Here is a 16383-nt window from a genome sequence, read left to right as displayed (position 1 = left end):
TCTTCACTTTGTATCGCTTTACACATTACCTGTGCTTTTTTTATTCACTCTTGAATTTCCACTAAATTGAGGTTCATTTCTGAAACTGTATATATGTATTTTTTTTGAGATAGAGTCTTGATCTGTCTCCAAGCTGAAGTGCAGTGGCACAATCATGGCTCACTGCAGCCTTGAACTCCTGGACTCAAGAATCCTCCTGTCTCAGCCACCCAATAAGCTAGGACTATAGTCATGCACCACCACAGACAGCTAAATTTTGTGTACACATTTTTCCTATTCTTTCCCGAATTCTATCACCTTATTTCCGAGTTTTTAAAATTCCTATTTATATTTTTATGTTTTCTTTCATAACATTTTCTTAATTTCTTTTAGCTTGTTTTGAAAGAACAGGTAATAGTACCCATTTGTTTTGGGGGCATGTCTTTCTGACTTGCATTCATGATCTTTAAGATATTACTTTGTTCCTTTTTTTCTTTTTCCTTTATATTAACTTTCTCTTAGATTTCACTTCTAACATTTTCTGTTACTAATTTTTAAGTGAAATCAGTTTTTCTGAACTTCGAGATGGAGGCATGGTCATTCTGTTGTTTTTGTGTGGTCTTCAAAAAGCAGCTTGTTTTCACAGATTTTTCTGGTTGTGTTCTCCTCTCCCACTCATCTGAATCTTCTCTTTTATCTCTATTGTCCCTGAACTGCTCAATTTGGACTGCATTCCAGCATTTTCCTCTTAGTTTGGGTTTTATCCCTAAAGGGAGCTATGGCTGCATAGTTTTGATACTTCATAATGCCTAGATTATGTATCCCCTTCTACTTTACAATATATTACTTGTACCCATTCTAATTCCACTTGCTTTTCTGAAATCAGCCCACTGTATTTTCTAGTAAGTAGATTATTTTGGGGTTTTCATATTTTCTGGTCCGTCAGACAATCCATTGTTTCTCCATGCTTACTCCCTCATAGAGTCTTGCTCTGATTTGGCCCCATTCTCTTGTATTTAAGGCTCATAGAAATATCTCAACATTTAGTTTTTTGCAGATGTTTTGCTTTGCTCTTCAGGCAGGCAGTTTCTAAGAAGGCTCCCAATGATTCCTGATTCCTGCTATTCACCTCACTGTATAATTCTTTCCCCTTAAGTAGAGGATGAACCTACTGACTTGTTTTAAGATCAGAATACAACAGAAGTGATAAGATGTCACTTCTGAGATTAGGTTACATAAAGACTCAACTTCCATCTTGTTCTTTTTCTCTCCCACTTGCTTATTCTGAAGAAAAACAGTTGCCCTACAGTGAGCTGCCCCACGGAGATGCAAAGAATTGAGGGAGGCCCTCCAGCCAACAGCCAGCAAGAAACTAAGACCCTCATTTCAATGGGCCACAGGGAAATTAATTCTGTGAACAATCACTGAGTTTGAAAGCAGACTCCTCCCTAGTCGAACTCTGAGATAACTGAAACCCAGGCCAACACCTTGACTGCAGTCTTGATTGCAACAGATTGATTGTGAGAGACTCTTAGCTAGAGTCTAAGCTAGAACTAAATTGTGCCTAGATTCAGAGCTCACAGAAACTTTAAGATAATAAATGTCTGTTGTTTTAAGTGCTGGGTTTGAGGGTAATTGGTAATGCAGCCATAAATAAGTAGTACGATTTCTTTCAGCTCTGTTTTTATGGGAGTGGGGGATTTGGTGAGATGGAAAACTACTTCATAAATAATTTTAAAAACAAATATTACTCTTAAAAGTAAACATTATATTTTTCTTTAATTTTGGAGGCCAATTTTAACAGCTAAGCAAACAAAATAATACCAGCTGGGCACAGTGGCTCACACCTGTAATCCCAACACTTTGGGAGACTGAGGCAGGTAGATCGCCTGAGGTCAGGAGTTTGAAAACAGGCTGGCCAACATAGCGAAACCCCACCTCTACTACAAACAAAAAATTAGCCGGGCGTGGTGGTGGGCGCCTATAATCCCAATGACTAAGGAGGCTGAGGTAGGAGAATCACTTGAACCTGGGAGGCAGAGGTTGCCGTGAGCCGAGATCGTGCCATTGCATTCCAGCCTAGGCAATAAAAGCGAGATTCCATCTCCAAAAATAATAATTATTATTATTTATATCAATTTACCTTAAAATGTAAACGTACTCTACTGTTTAGTTACCAACGAAGCAATTCCTTCTTCCCTTCTCAGATAAATTATAGTATCATTAATTCCAACATGTATTACCACATAAAAATCATTTCTTTTCTAGCAGCTTGAGTTTCCCAAATGAAAAAAAGCAGATACTAATCACATCACTTTTCATATGAATAAAACTTATACAGAAAACAAAACAGTGCAAAGTACTCCTCCCCCAAAAGGCAGAAGTCATTTATTCCAAGTTTTTAAATTCTTGTTTATGGTTATTCTAATTTTCAAGATAAATTCTATTCCCTCGTCCCTAACTGCAGAGTAAGTTACATCAGAGATTGTCACTTTGTATCAGCAATGTCTACAAAGTGTCTGGCACACTGTAAGTGGTTAGTAAATACTTGTTGAATGAGTAAGTCTATCAAAATCTGCTAAACTATAACCAGCATTTATTTAGCATTTACCAACTACTAGGCAATCTGCTAAGTAAGTACTTTATATGTATTAACTTTCACAATCCTTATAAGAAACTATTTTTAATCTTATTTAATAGATAGGGAAACTGAGGCCTAGAAGTTAGACAATGTATCCAATATAAACATTGTAAGCAAATGACATAATCTTAGTAAGTTACTAAAAAGTCTAATTTCAAAGCCGTGCTCTTACATTCCTACATTATAACAGCCATTCCTAAAATCTGATAAATGAGCAAGGATTTATTTTTCTATAGAAAAATACTTCTCAGTATGAATTCTCTCTTGCTTTTAAAGCTGTTTTATTTCAATAATATTATTGAATAAATTATTATTTTAATAAAACTGTCAAGTTTTGTTGATTTGGCAAAACTAAAAGAAGACAGAAAACTAACGAGAATTACTCTAAAAATCCAAATAATGATCAGAGGCAAGACCTAAAGTTCAGGTGAAAGCCTATTAATCAAATGATGATTCCCAATGGACCCTCTCACCATTACAATGACCAAATATTCCCAAATCTCCTGGCTGTTGACAATGTTCTACTAAATTACATTTTAATTTAAATTGATAAAGTCCAGGTATGATTTTTTAAATGTTCAAATAATCCACTTAAAACCATAATGTAAAATACCATTTTCAGTATTTTGACAATATTTGACAGAACAAAGTACAATTTTTCACAAATGAAATAATATTTTTAAAATGCAATTATGATACCAACTGGTAACAACGGTATTATTTTATAGACATTTTACATACTGCTAGTGGATGTTAAATTGGATCAGTGTTTCTGGATGGCTACTTGGCAATATACATTAAGAATCTTGAAAACATTTATATTCCTTGACTCAGTAATTACCCCTCTAGAAATATAAAAGGAAATAATCAGAAACAGATAAAGATTTACAGCTTTATAAATAGATTTACGAACAAGAAGGTTCACCACAAAATTTATAATATTAAAGCAAAAGAGTAACTTAAATGTATGACAATATAAAGAAGTTAAAATTATGACACAAACATGAAGTTATTAAAATCATCTAAAAACTAAAGATATGGAAAAGTTATTGCTTATAATAGGTTAAAAAACTAATAAAGACATGAGTGATGCCAATTTTAAAAATTTATTTTTTAAAAGACTGTGTAGGAATAAACTACAATATTAACTGTATATAACTTCTGAGCAAATAGTAGATCAATCATAGGCCCTATATAGTCTTTTTCTTGATTATTACTCTCTCTGTAGTCTTTTGTTACTTCTCTCTCTCTCTCTCTCTCTAGCCTATCTGCTATCTATACATACACAAAAACAGCACATAAGTATCTAACATACATTCAACTTATGAATTATTACTTTAAATATTACACAGAGTTTTGAAACTCTGAAAAGACTGATTTTCTTACTAACCTAAGTAAACACACTGTGTAGGAAACTACATAAACTGTATATAACTTCTGAGCAAATATAGATCAATCTAGGCCCTATATAGTCTTTTTCTTATTATTACTCTCTCTGTAGTCTTTTGTTACTTCTCTCTCTCTCTCTCTCTCTGCCTTCTCTATCTATACATACACAAAAACAGCACTAAGTACTAACATACATTCAACTTATGAATATTCTTTTTTACACAGAATGTATATATTCCTGGCCTCTATCCAGAGTTATGATGAGGTTAGATGCCCTGAAGTTGGGATTAAAGTGAAAAATAGCAAATTAACACCATAAGAGGTTACCTCTACTCTGCCATCTATATCCTAAATCTATAATAAGACATTTTCTGGGGGGCAGGGGAAACAGGTATAAACTGGGATTTTAACCATTCCTTTTTTTTTTTTTTTTTTTTTTTTTTGAGAAGTCTCACTGCTCACTGCAACCTCTGCCTCCTAGGTTCAAGTGATTCTACTGCCTTGGCCCCCCGAGTAGCTGGGATTACAGGCACCTGCCACGCCCAGCTAATTTTTGTATTTTTAGTAGAGACAGGGTTTCACCATGTTGGCCAGGCTGGTCTAGAACTCCTGACCTCAGGTGATCCACCTGCGTCGGCCTCCCAAAGTGCTGGGATTACAGGCGTGAGCCACTGTGCCTGGCTGGTTTTAACCATTCTTATTAGTAAAATTACTAAATAGTCCAGTTTGTTAAAAATTTTACTTGTTGAATATAATATAAACTTTAAAGATAATAGTCCCTGTACTTAGTCCCTATAATCTATGACAACGCTAAGAAAGGCTAATGTATAATAAGCTAAACTGACACAAAATACAAATTAGTTTACCAGCAAGAATAAAATATGTAGCACCTACCTGGAAAGATAATTAGGGATAGACTCAAGTTAAGACTTTAGTAGTAAAATCTGCATATAAAAAATTTGACTTACACAGAGAAAAATTAAGGTCACCAGTTGAAATATCTCAATATTAATGTACTGCTTGTGCATTATTAAGAAGGCCCAAAGATTTGCAAGCTATAGATAATAGCACAGCTCCATACATTCAATGTGATTGTATCTTCTATATATTATACACAATACACTATCATCTCAATGGTAATTGAGTCATTATGGATAATTAATTAAACATTAATACTTATTACACTACAGTTAAATTCTCAAATAGACTGACAGTACTATTATAAGTATCCAAATCTGGAATTGTTTTCTACCACTATTTAAAAGAACATCTCTATATAATATATACTATACTATGAACTTTTAGAATATATTTTTAGACTTTTTTTCTTTAAATGATTGCAGTATTCAGCATACTACCTCTTTTTATATATTATCATCCTAATTTCCATTTTTAAAGTTTCCTTTTTTATATAATACATTTAAAAAATAGAGACGGAGGCTGGGCACAGTGGCTCGCGTCCGTAATCCCAGCACTTTGGGAGGCTGAGGCAGGTGAATCACTTGAGGCCAAGAGTTTGAGACCAGCCTGGCCAACACGGCAAAACCCCATCTCTACTTAAATAAATAAATAAATAAATAAATAAATAAAATCTCTACTTAAATAAATAAATAAAACAAATAAACAAGCTGGGCATGGTGGTGCAGGCCTGTAATCCCAGCTACCCGGGAGGCTGAGGCACAAGAATTGCTTGAACCTGGGAGGCAGAGGTTGCAGTGAACCAAGATCACGCCACTGTACTCTAGCCTGGACGACCCGGCAAGACTGTCTCAAACAAACACACAAAAAAATAGAGCCGGCATCTCACTATGTTGCCCAGGCTGGTCTGGAACTCATGGGCTCAAACGATCCACCCACCTTAGCCTCCCAAAGTGCTGGGATTATAGGCATGATCCACCATGACCAGCCTCCATTTCTAAAGTTTCTATAGAAGCATATGAATTCTTTTAAAAAATCCTTTGATTTCATGTCTCAGGAATCTGTTTAACTTAGCAGCTCCTTAGTATCAAACGATCATACTCCCACAGTACAAGATTTTAAATTAAATCTCTTGAGGGCTTTTTTAAAATAGTTATTTAAACGAATACCTATCCTGATCCCTTGAATTATTATTTCCAAACTGTCTTTCTTTAAATGCTTCATGTGAGCTATCTGAGTTCAGCCAGAAATTTGGACAGTTTATCTTCCCACAAGTAATAAGAGTTTAAAATGTGGTAGGAACAAAAGGAGAACAAGAACAAATATACTGGATTAAAACCAAGTGAACTTATTTCAACAAGTCACTCTCTGTAGAGCACTTCCTAAACATTAGCAAGGTTCAGAATCACCTGGAGGACCTGTTAGAAATAGACTGCTTGGCCGGGCAAGGTGGCTCACGCCGGTAGTACCAGCACTTTGCGAGGCCGAGGCGGGCGGATCACGAGGTCAGGAGATCGAGACCATCCTGGCTAACACAGTGAAACCCAGTCTCTACTAAAATTGCAAAAAATTAGCCGGGCGTGGTGGCGGGGGCCTGTGGTCCCATCTACTTGGGAGGCTGAGGCAGGAGAACCGCGTGAACCCGGGAGGCGGAGCTTGCAGTGAGCCAAGATGGCGCCACTGCACTCCAGCCTGGGCAACGGAGCAAGCCTCCATCTCAGAAAAGAAAAAAAAATAATAAGACTGCTTGGCCCTAACCCCAGAGTTTCTGACTCAGTAGGTGTGAATATTTGCATTTCTAACAAGCTCCCAGATGATGCTGATCCCACTGGTCTGGGGAACCTCACTTAGAGAATCACTGCTGTAGTCTCATGAAGTATACTGTCTGAAATAAAAATTGTAACATGTCAAAAGTTCTCTAATTAGAAACACATATCTAAATATATGTAAGCAAATACTCTCTTGCCTAACATTATATTAATTAGTTACTCAAGTAAATTATTTCAGAGAAAAATGGTACCACCAGATTTTCACCACTTATTACAACAATGTAGGTTAAAACATCTTCAAAAGGTTAAGTTTACCTGCTAGAAATTACTAAGATAAGCAACAGCAATAAAGTACTTAAAGCTGCAAAGAGAAAAATACGAGTCCTTAATAACTTATGAAATGAAGGAAAAGATTAGTTCCTTAGTATATTTAAACTAAATTCTATTTGCATCCATCTGGCAGTAAAATTAACACAGTATGCCTTTATGTTAGACACACCTAAAGTGGAATCATGACTTCACCAAACTACTTACCTCATATGACATTGGCTGAGCTAATGAGTTAAAGTTTCTCCCTTAAAACAGAGTTCCAATATAGCAAAACTTTAAAATGCTTTGTAATGTCATTCTCCCTTCGATGAAACTACTAACGTATCAAATTGTAAGAACAGTAATGAATAAATTTTCAATAAAGAATTCAGAAACTTCTGAGAGAGAAAAAATTTGAAAACTTAAAATTCTTTTCTCACCTGGATTCAGATGGAGTCTTACTGGATGCAATAAGGATGCCCTAACCAAAACCCAAGGACATAAAAGAGCAATGAAGCCTCTTAGATAAAATCACTATTGCACATAGAAATAGACATTCTGGAAGACTGAGTCAGGCATAGAGGGCAGTGATCCAAAAATAGTTCTAGGTTTTCTCTGAGATGGCAAACACCGCAACCTTTCTGGAGCTAGACATTCTGGTTGTCAGCTTACGTCCTAAAGTACTAGCATGAAAATATAGTTCAGCAAACACTAAAAGAAATCATTTTCCCTCAAACCTGCAAGAATCATGGCTCATAGGATGAATGCACAATCACCCCAGGCCAGGGTTTCTCATCCTTAGCACTATTAACATTTCAGGCTGGGTAATTCTTTCTTGTGGGGGGACCATCCTGAGCATTATACATTATTCAGCAGTATCCCTAGCCACTATTCACTAAATGCCAGCAGCATTCCCCAGTTATGACAATCAAAAATATCTCCAGACATTGCCCAATGTTCTCTGTGAAGCAAAACTACCCCTTATTGAGTACTGCCATAGCTCAAAATCAAGAACATCAGTAAATTAAAAATGTTTACAAATAATCTAAGTTTTAGATGAAACAATTCTCTGGCCACAATGCCTCATAAAACTCAAGTATTCAACAAATGTTAGCCACTGTTATTATCATTTTGTATGTGTACATGGCTGCCTAGTGTGTTGGTAGTAACAGGAGTCTGAACTCACTTCCTGTAATAGTTAACAAAAACGTTTAGAAACTTGGGAGGGAGGAATCATCAACTTAGAGTACCACCAGTGCTGCATACTGGGACATTCATGGGAAGCCATAATTTATATCCCAAATGGTAAAAAAGTATATCACAATTCATATTAAACACAACACACAAACATGTACACACATGGATACATACACAGAAAGGGGAAAAAGATGCTAAAAGTTGACCTACCAACCTCAAAGTTCTAACACTCAAGTGAGACGCATACAAATGATTTGACAGGTATGATAAACAAGTAAGTTTCCAGGAAAAAGTGATTTTTAAAAATAAGCCAATTCAGCCCCAGCTTATACTCTAAGTTTACACCAAATGATTCAAGGAACATGTAAGGGTCCTTTATTCTTGCAACAGACCTTCACACTAAAAATTAGGTTAACTAAAAACCTGAATATAAGTAATTTAGTAATGTCTTTAAGTTAACATTATTATATTAGCACCTAGAAATACAACTAGTATTTGATAATCTTATAAACACAAAACCTCAGTATTTTTAATTCAGATTCAATAATGAATAATCTGCCTTCACAATGTTTCCCTCACTCAGGCAATACAATGTCTTTTAAGGAAGTTAAAAGTTTTATAAACTAGTTACAAGATAATTGAATGCAGGAAGCTACTATATATTAAAAAAGGTTTCCACTCAAAGCAAGGATCTTAATTTCCAGTCACAGGGGAAGATAAATAACTTACTGCTATTTCCCTAATGCTCTGGTTACCCATTCCCACACGAACTGCTGTAAGAAGGTACATCTGTCCCCAACTAAGTCTATTTCTTGCAAAAGCTGGCGAAGAATCTGTACTAATTTTTCTTTCAATGTTTGGCAGAATTCCCTAGTTAAACCATCTGGGCCTTTGCTTTACCTTGTAGGTAGCTTCTTAAAAAAAAATAATAATTCAATCTCTTTATTTGTTATAGGTCTATTTACACTTTTTTTTAAAGTCAATTTCAGTAGTTTGTATCTTTCTAGAAAGTTGTAAATCTAATCTAAGTTATTTAATTTATTGGCATACAGCTGCTACTATTCCTTTACACTACTTTTTACTTCTGTAAGATTGGTAGCAGTGTCTCCTCTTTCATTTCTAATTCTAGTAATCTGTGTTTTCTTTTTTCTTAGACAATCTAGCTAAACATTTTGTCAAAATTGTTGATACCAGCTTCTGATTTAACTAATTTTGATTTAACTAGTTTTTCTTTTATTTCATTAATTTCTTCTTGAACCTTTATTATTTCCTTTCTCTGCTTGCTTTAGGTTTAGTATGCTCTTCTTTTTCAGTGTCTTAAGGTAGACGGCTGTATCAATTTGAAATTTTTATTCTTTTTTAATAGACATAACTACAGATTTTCCTCTAAGCACTACCTTAACTGCACCCATAAATTTAGTTTATTATTTCTTCATTTTCATTAATCTCATAGTATTTTCCAAATTTACTTCTGATTTCTTCTTTCATCCCCTAGTTACTACAGGAACATGTTCCATTTCTACATATTTTTAAGTTTCCCAAATTTCTTTCTGTTGGTTGCTAATTTCATTCTATTGTGGTTTGAAAACGTGCTTTGTATTATTTCTTTTTAAATGTAATAAGGTTTCTTTTACAGTGTCGCATATGGTGTTTCCTAGAGAATATTCCGTTTGCACTACAGAAAAATTCATATTCTGCTACTGTTAGATAGTGTTCTATAAATGTCTGTCTGGTCTGGTTGACTTATAATGCTGTTCAAGTCTTACATTTCCTTGTGGATCATCTGCCTAGTTGTTCTATTCCTTACTGAAAGAGGGGTATTAAAGTCTGCAACCATTATTTTTAAATTGTCTATTTCTCCCTTTATCAGTTTTTGCTTCATACTATTTTGGAGCTTTGTTGTTAGATGCAGATATTTACAATTTACAATTGTTATGTCTTCTTAATGCACTGCAATTTTTTTACCAATATAAAATGTCCCTTTTTAGCTTCGGTAACTTTTTTTTGTTTTAAAGTCTATTTTGCCTGATATTAATATCGCCACTCCAGCTTTCTTATGGTTATGATTTGCATAATAAATCTTTTGTCATCCTTTTATTTTCAATCTATATATTTGAATCTGAAGTGTGTCTCCTGTCGAGAGCATATAGTTGAGTTCTGTACTTTTTATCCAGTCTATCTCTAGCCTCTGCCTTTTTTTAATGTCTGTAAACAGGGTCTTGCTGTGTTACCCAATCTGGCTCTAACTACTGGGCTCAAGCAATCCTCCCACCTCAGTCTCCTGAGTAGCTAGGACTACACAGTAGTAGGACTACACACAGTAGGACTACTGTGTAGTCCTAGACTACACAGTAGCTAGGACTAGTACTTTACCACACCTGGATTCTAACTTCTGAATTGATTGATTGATCCATTTACATTTATTGTCATTATTGATATAACTAGATTTTGACCTGCTAATTTACTTTTTGTTCTGTATCTCATGTTTTTGTTTCTCCATTCCTTTTTTACTGCTTTCTTTTTGCATTACATCAATATTTCCTAATGTAGCATTTGTCATTGATTTTCCTTCGTGTTGCTCTAGGGCTTCCCATGTACATCTTATCAGATTCAGCTTCAGATTTATGCTAACTTAATCACACTGAGATGTGAAGATGTTACTCCTATATAGCTCTATTTCCTTTTTCTTCTTTTTGTGATATCATTGTTATATACACCTATAAATGTTATAAGCTGAACAATACTTGTTATAGTTATCACTTTACATAATTTTACGACTTTTTTAAAAGCTGAGTGAATAAAAAGAGCAAAGCATGTTTGCTCTCTTTTATTGTTTCTGGTTCTCTTTGTTCCTGTGGCTTCAAATTACCATCAAGAGTTATTTCCTCAGTTAAGTACAGTTTTGTGTCAACAAATCTCCCTTACACTGTAACTGGCAAATATATTGCATTTTAATGCATATGGGCCCAAAGACATTATATATATATTGTTTACACATTTGCTTTTTAAGACAGGGTCTGGCTCTGTCACCCAGGCTAGCGTACAGTAGTACAATCATAGTTCACTGCAGCCTCAAACTCCTGAGCTCAAGCAATCCTCCCACCTCAGCCTACCAAGTAGCTAGGGCAACAGGTATGCAATGCTGTGCCTAACTAGTTTTTAAAAATTTTTTTTTTTTTTTTTGGTAGAAACAGAGTCTTGCTATGTTGCCCAGGCTGGTCTCAAACTCCTGGCCTCTGGTGATCTACCTGCCTCAATTTCCCAAGGTACTAGGATTACAGGTTTCAGCCACCCCACCCAGCTCACAATTGCTTTTTTTTTTTTTTTTTTTTGAGATGGACTCTCACTCTCTTGCCCAGGTGGAATGCAGTGGCACAATCTCAGCTTACTACAACCTCAGCCTTCCGGGCTCAAGCAATTCTCCTGCCTCAGCCTCCTGAGTAGCTGGGATCACAGGCGTGCGTCACCACCCCTGGCTAATTTTTGTATTTTTAGTAGAGATGGGGTTTCACCACTGCGCCCATCAATTAAGAAATGGAAAAGAAATATGCACTTATACTATCTTTTATAATTATATAATTACCTTTGCTGGTGGTGCTTTTTGTTAATTTTGTGTGTGTGGATTTAAATTACAATGTGGGATCGCTGGCTTTCAGTCCAAATAACTTCCTTTAGTACTTCTTATTGGTAGTGACAGGAGGCAGTCAAATGCCAGGCAGATAGGGATGCATCCCTGGTGAAACCCCACCTCCAAGCCAAAGAAAGTTTCAAGCCTGAAAGCCAAGCTACAAGTCACATCCATGGACCGGATTGAGAACTTGTCTTCCCATTTGGTGCACTTTTCTCTCATTGATCTCTACCTTTCAACTATTTTACATATACTTACTCTTTCCTAATTGGTTTTCTAACCTGCTGTGCACACCTCTGAGTGATGCCTTTGCTTTAGCCTTTCTTTACATACTAAGAAACCAATCAGCACACACTCCTCTATTCTGCGGCCATAAAAGCCTCAGACTCAGCCACACTGAGAGAGGGACCACTTCCGCATCTTCTTTCAGCTGAGAACTGTTCCGTCATTCAATAAAATTATTCTCTGCCCTCCTCACTCTTCAACTGTCAGTGTTTCCCCATTCTTCTTGGGTGTAGGGATAAGAGCTTGGGAACCACTGAATGTGGGTACAAGCTATAGCACAGGTTAGCTGGGGCACCCCTGGTCTAGCTGCAGGCTGTGCTGGTGCACAAGCCAGACTTGGCCCATATGGGACAAGTAGACAGGGTGCCCCACTGCTGTGACCCTCGCAAAGGGGCCAAAAAAAAATCCTGTGTCATTATAAAGCATGACTGCTAGCAACAAATTCTCTGAGTTTTGTTTATCTGGGAATATTTTTATTTTGCCTTCATTTTTTAAAGATAGATTTCCTGAATACAGAATTCTTGGTTGACAGGTTTGTTTTTTTTCCCTTTAAGCCCTTGATCTTATCCCACTGCATTCTGGCCTCGATTCTTTTTGATAAGAAGGCAGTTATTAATTTCATCGGGGTTCACTTGTAAGTGATGACATGTTTTTATCTTGCTGCTCTCACGATTTCCTCCTTATCCTTAAACTGTGCTATGATGTGTCTGTGAATCTCTCTGCATTTATTCACTTGGCGTTCACTGAGAGTCCAAGACATACAGGTTAACGTTTTTCAATAAACTTGGTAATAAATTTGGCAATGAAAGAAAAATGTTCAGTCCTTCTTCCATTTTCCGTTCTTGTCTCTGTTCTCTCCGGGTCCTCCCATTATGTGTATACTGGTACACTTCACGCTTCCCACATTTCTATGAGGTTGTGTTGATTTTTCTCCATGATTTTTTTCTCTTCATACTCCATAATCTCTGTTGATCTATCTTTAAATTAATTAATTCTGTCTTCTGCCAGTACAAATCTGTGACTCAGTCCCTCTAGTGAACTTTTCATTTCAGCTTTAATGTTTTTCAATTATAGAATCCCACTTAGTTCTTTTTAATAATTCTGTACCTTTATTGACATTCTCTATTTGATAAAAAATTGTCACCATACATTGCTTTACTTATTTAATGGTGATTTTATTTATTTCTCTGAACATATTTACAATGGCTCTCTGAAGTTAATTCCAAAATCAAGTCACTTTCACAGGCAGTTTCTGTTCCCTGCTTTTTTTCTGGTGTATAGCTCATTCTTTCCTGTTCTTTGCATATCTCACAATTTTTTGTTGGCAACTGACCATTTTATATATTATAGCCACTCTGGATCTTGATTGCCCCACTCTGGGGTATGTTACTGTTATTTCTTTAGTCACTGGCTGGATTGTTTTAGTGAAGTGTATTTCTCCCCATCTCCCCTGTGTGAAGCCCCTCATGTTCCTCCTCAGGAGGCACAGCCTTGGATAGTCGCAAAGTCACCATGAAATGACTGCTTTGGGCAGGGCACTCTTTTTCTCTTTCTTTGACCACATCCAGTTGTTAGGCATCACCAATTGCTGGCTGATTACTCCATTGTTTTCAACAATGTGCTGAAGCATCCTTTGCTTCACAGGTCAATGAAAACAAATCTGGGTTCCTTTAAAGGAATAGTTTCAGGGGCCAATGTTTGAGATTTGTTCTGAACCCAAAAAGACTCCTCCCAGCTCTTCATTTCCCTAGTTCTCTCTAGCAAACTAGCCCTTCTACAGTTTATTTATCTCCACTGCACCTACCAATCTCCTCCTAACTGCCTCTCACCACACCCTCCTGTTTTTGGATACTCTTAGACCTGAACTTCTCCCTACACTGTTGCAAATGAAGTTAGTTTCTGTAGAAAGAGATTTAGAACTCTGTCTTACAGCATACTTCTCCCCCTAGGCAAGTCTCTATCTCTGGAGCTGGAGGACAATGGTGCACTTATCTTTGAATGGCAACCCAGTTAGAGGACAAAAACACTTGGTGGACTTGGGGTAATAGCCTCAGGTCTCAACTTGCCTCTCCCAGTGTGGAACTGCTGGATTACAAACTGGGGCATGGGTGACTGTGCCTTCAGTATTCCCAGTGGTACTGTACACAGGTACAGCCTCTGTACCATGAGTAAGAAATAGTGAGTTCCTGCCTCTCAGCCCCACTCATCCAGAACTTGACCTCATCAACAGGCCGCTGGAGAGTAAGATTAAAAAAAAAAAATCTTGATATCCTGGTCCTTTGAGAAAGATACCTTCCAACTAGGAAATAAAGGAACAGGTAATCTTGTACTCTTGGCTATACCAGTCTGGAATGAAGTTTCCATCTCAATGAGCTGGGAAAGAGGAAAAGGAAGTGGGTCTTGGTTCAATACCACAGTAATTCAATGTTCTTACTAAGTTTTAGTAGATTTTCTTGAATAAATGTCTTTTCATTTGCTATATGCTCTTACGATCATTTCTCGAGACTTCAAATGACTGCATTTTCCGGTTTCAATGGAAAGTGGGTCTACAGAAAGACTCATGCTGTCCTGTTGAAAGTATACGGTCCCAAATAAATGTATAGCTCAAATGTGTCTTAATGATTTCTTATGGCATCTCCTTCACTACATTCCTCTTCCACAATCAGAGATAACTACTAGCAACAGTGAAGTAGAGATTTTTTTCCACATACCTTCAACAAGGAAGATGTACAAACTATAGTTTCACAGAAATATCCGATACCACACACCATCATTCTCCCCAGAACCCAGAGCTTTTTCTTTTTTTTAAGAAACAGAGTCTTGCTATGTTGCCCAAGCTAATCTCCAACCCCTAGGCTCAAGTGATTCTCCTGCCTCCGCCTCCCAAGGAACTGGGACTACAGGCCCCTGCCACTCCACCTAGCTCAAGTTTGTTGCTATTTGTGCTGACCTGCCATTCCTGCCCAGTCTTTAGAGATTTATTTCCTCACATACAGGACTATTCAAAGCATGGAAAATATTTTTTATTTTCAAGTAACCATGTAAGTAACTAAAGCATGAATCTTGCAAGAAAAAAACTGAAAAAAATCAACTTTATAAAAATTAAAAATTCTTCCTTTTTTCATGAGAAAACGAAAGCACAAGCCATAGACTGAGAGAAAATACTTGCAAATCACTTATTGGGTAATATTCAGAATATACAAAGAACTCCAAAACTGAACACAAAGAAAACAACTCAATTTCAAAGGTGCACAAAAGACTTGAAGAGGCTCTTCACTAAAGAATATATAAAAAATGCAAATAAGAATATGACAGTACTCAATAAGACTAGTCATTAAGGAAAAGCAAATTCTAGCCAAACTAAGATAAAACTACACACCTATGAGGATGGCAAAAAATAGACTGGCCATACTGAGTGACAACATGGATCAACTAGAATTTTTCAAACACTGCTGGTGAGAATGTAAAATTTTTTTTTATTGTTGTTGTGTTTTTGTTTTTTTGTTTTGAGACAAAGTTTCGCTCTTGTTGCACAGGCTGGAGAGCAGTGGCACGGTCTTGACTCACTGCAACCTCTGCCTCCCGGGTTCAAGTGATTCTCCTGCCTCAGCCTCCCAAGTAGCTAGGATTACAAGCTATTTATTTAAAAGTTAAATATATGCCTAACATATTCAATATACAACACAAAACAATATGTTCATTGTGGTCTTATTTGTAACAGCCAAAAACTGGAAATAACTCAAATGCCTATCAAGAAGTGAATGTCTAAACAAATTATGGTATATCAACACAATAGAATACTACTCAGCAGTAAAATAGAAATGAACTTTGTTATATGAAACAACATGGATCAATTTCAAAATAATTTTGTTGACTAAAAGAGTACAAATTATATGATTTCATGTATATAAAATCCTAGAAAATGCAAACTGATTTGTTATGAAAATAACAAATTAGTGGCTGCCTGGGGATAGCAAGAGGTTATAAGGGGGCAAGAAAAGACCTGAGGGTGATGAATATGTTCATAGCTTGATTGTGTTAATATTTTCACAGGATACACTTATGTCAAAACTTACCAAATTGAATACTTTATACAATTCAAGAAGCTAAATTGTACAAAGAACATTTTCAATTCACTGTACATCAATTATATATCTCAATAATGCTTACTGAAGACAGAATAAAAAGACAAATCACAGTTTACATGAAAATATCTGCGAATCATATACTTGATGAAGGACTTCTACCCAGATTATTCTGAAGAACTC

The 16383-nt window shown here is 36.3% G+C and overlaps 1 protein-coding gene across 2 annotated transcripts in view; it reads right to left on the bottom strand.

Annotated features, from left to right (window-relative positions):
• Positions 1 to 16383, bottom strand: part of ARID2 (AT-rich interaction domain 2) — a 223102-nt gene that overhangs the window by 170358 nt on the left and 36361 nt on the right. The gene's annotated exons all lie outside the window — the stretch shown is intronic.

The sequence above is a fragment of the Papio anubis genome, chromosome 9 (genome assembly GCF_008728515.1).
Source record: "Papio anubis isolate 15944 chromosome 9, Panubis1.0, whole genome shotgun sequence".
NCBI lineage: Eukaryota > Metazoa > Chordata > Mammalia > Primates > Cercopithecidae > Papio > Papio anubis.
This window is presented reverse-complemented; position numbering and strand designations above follow the sequence as displayed.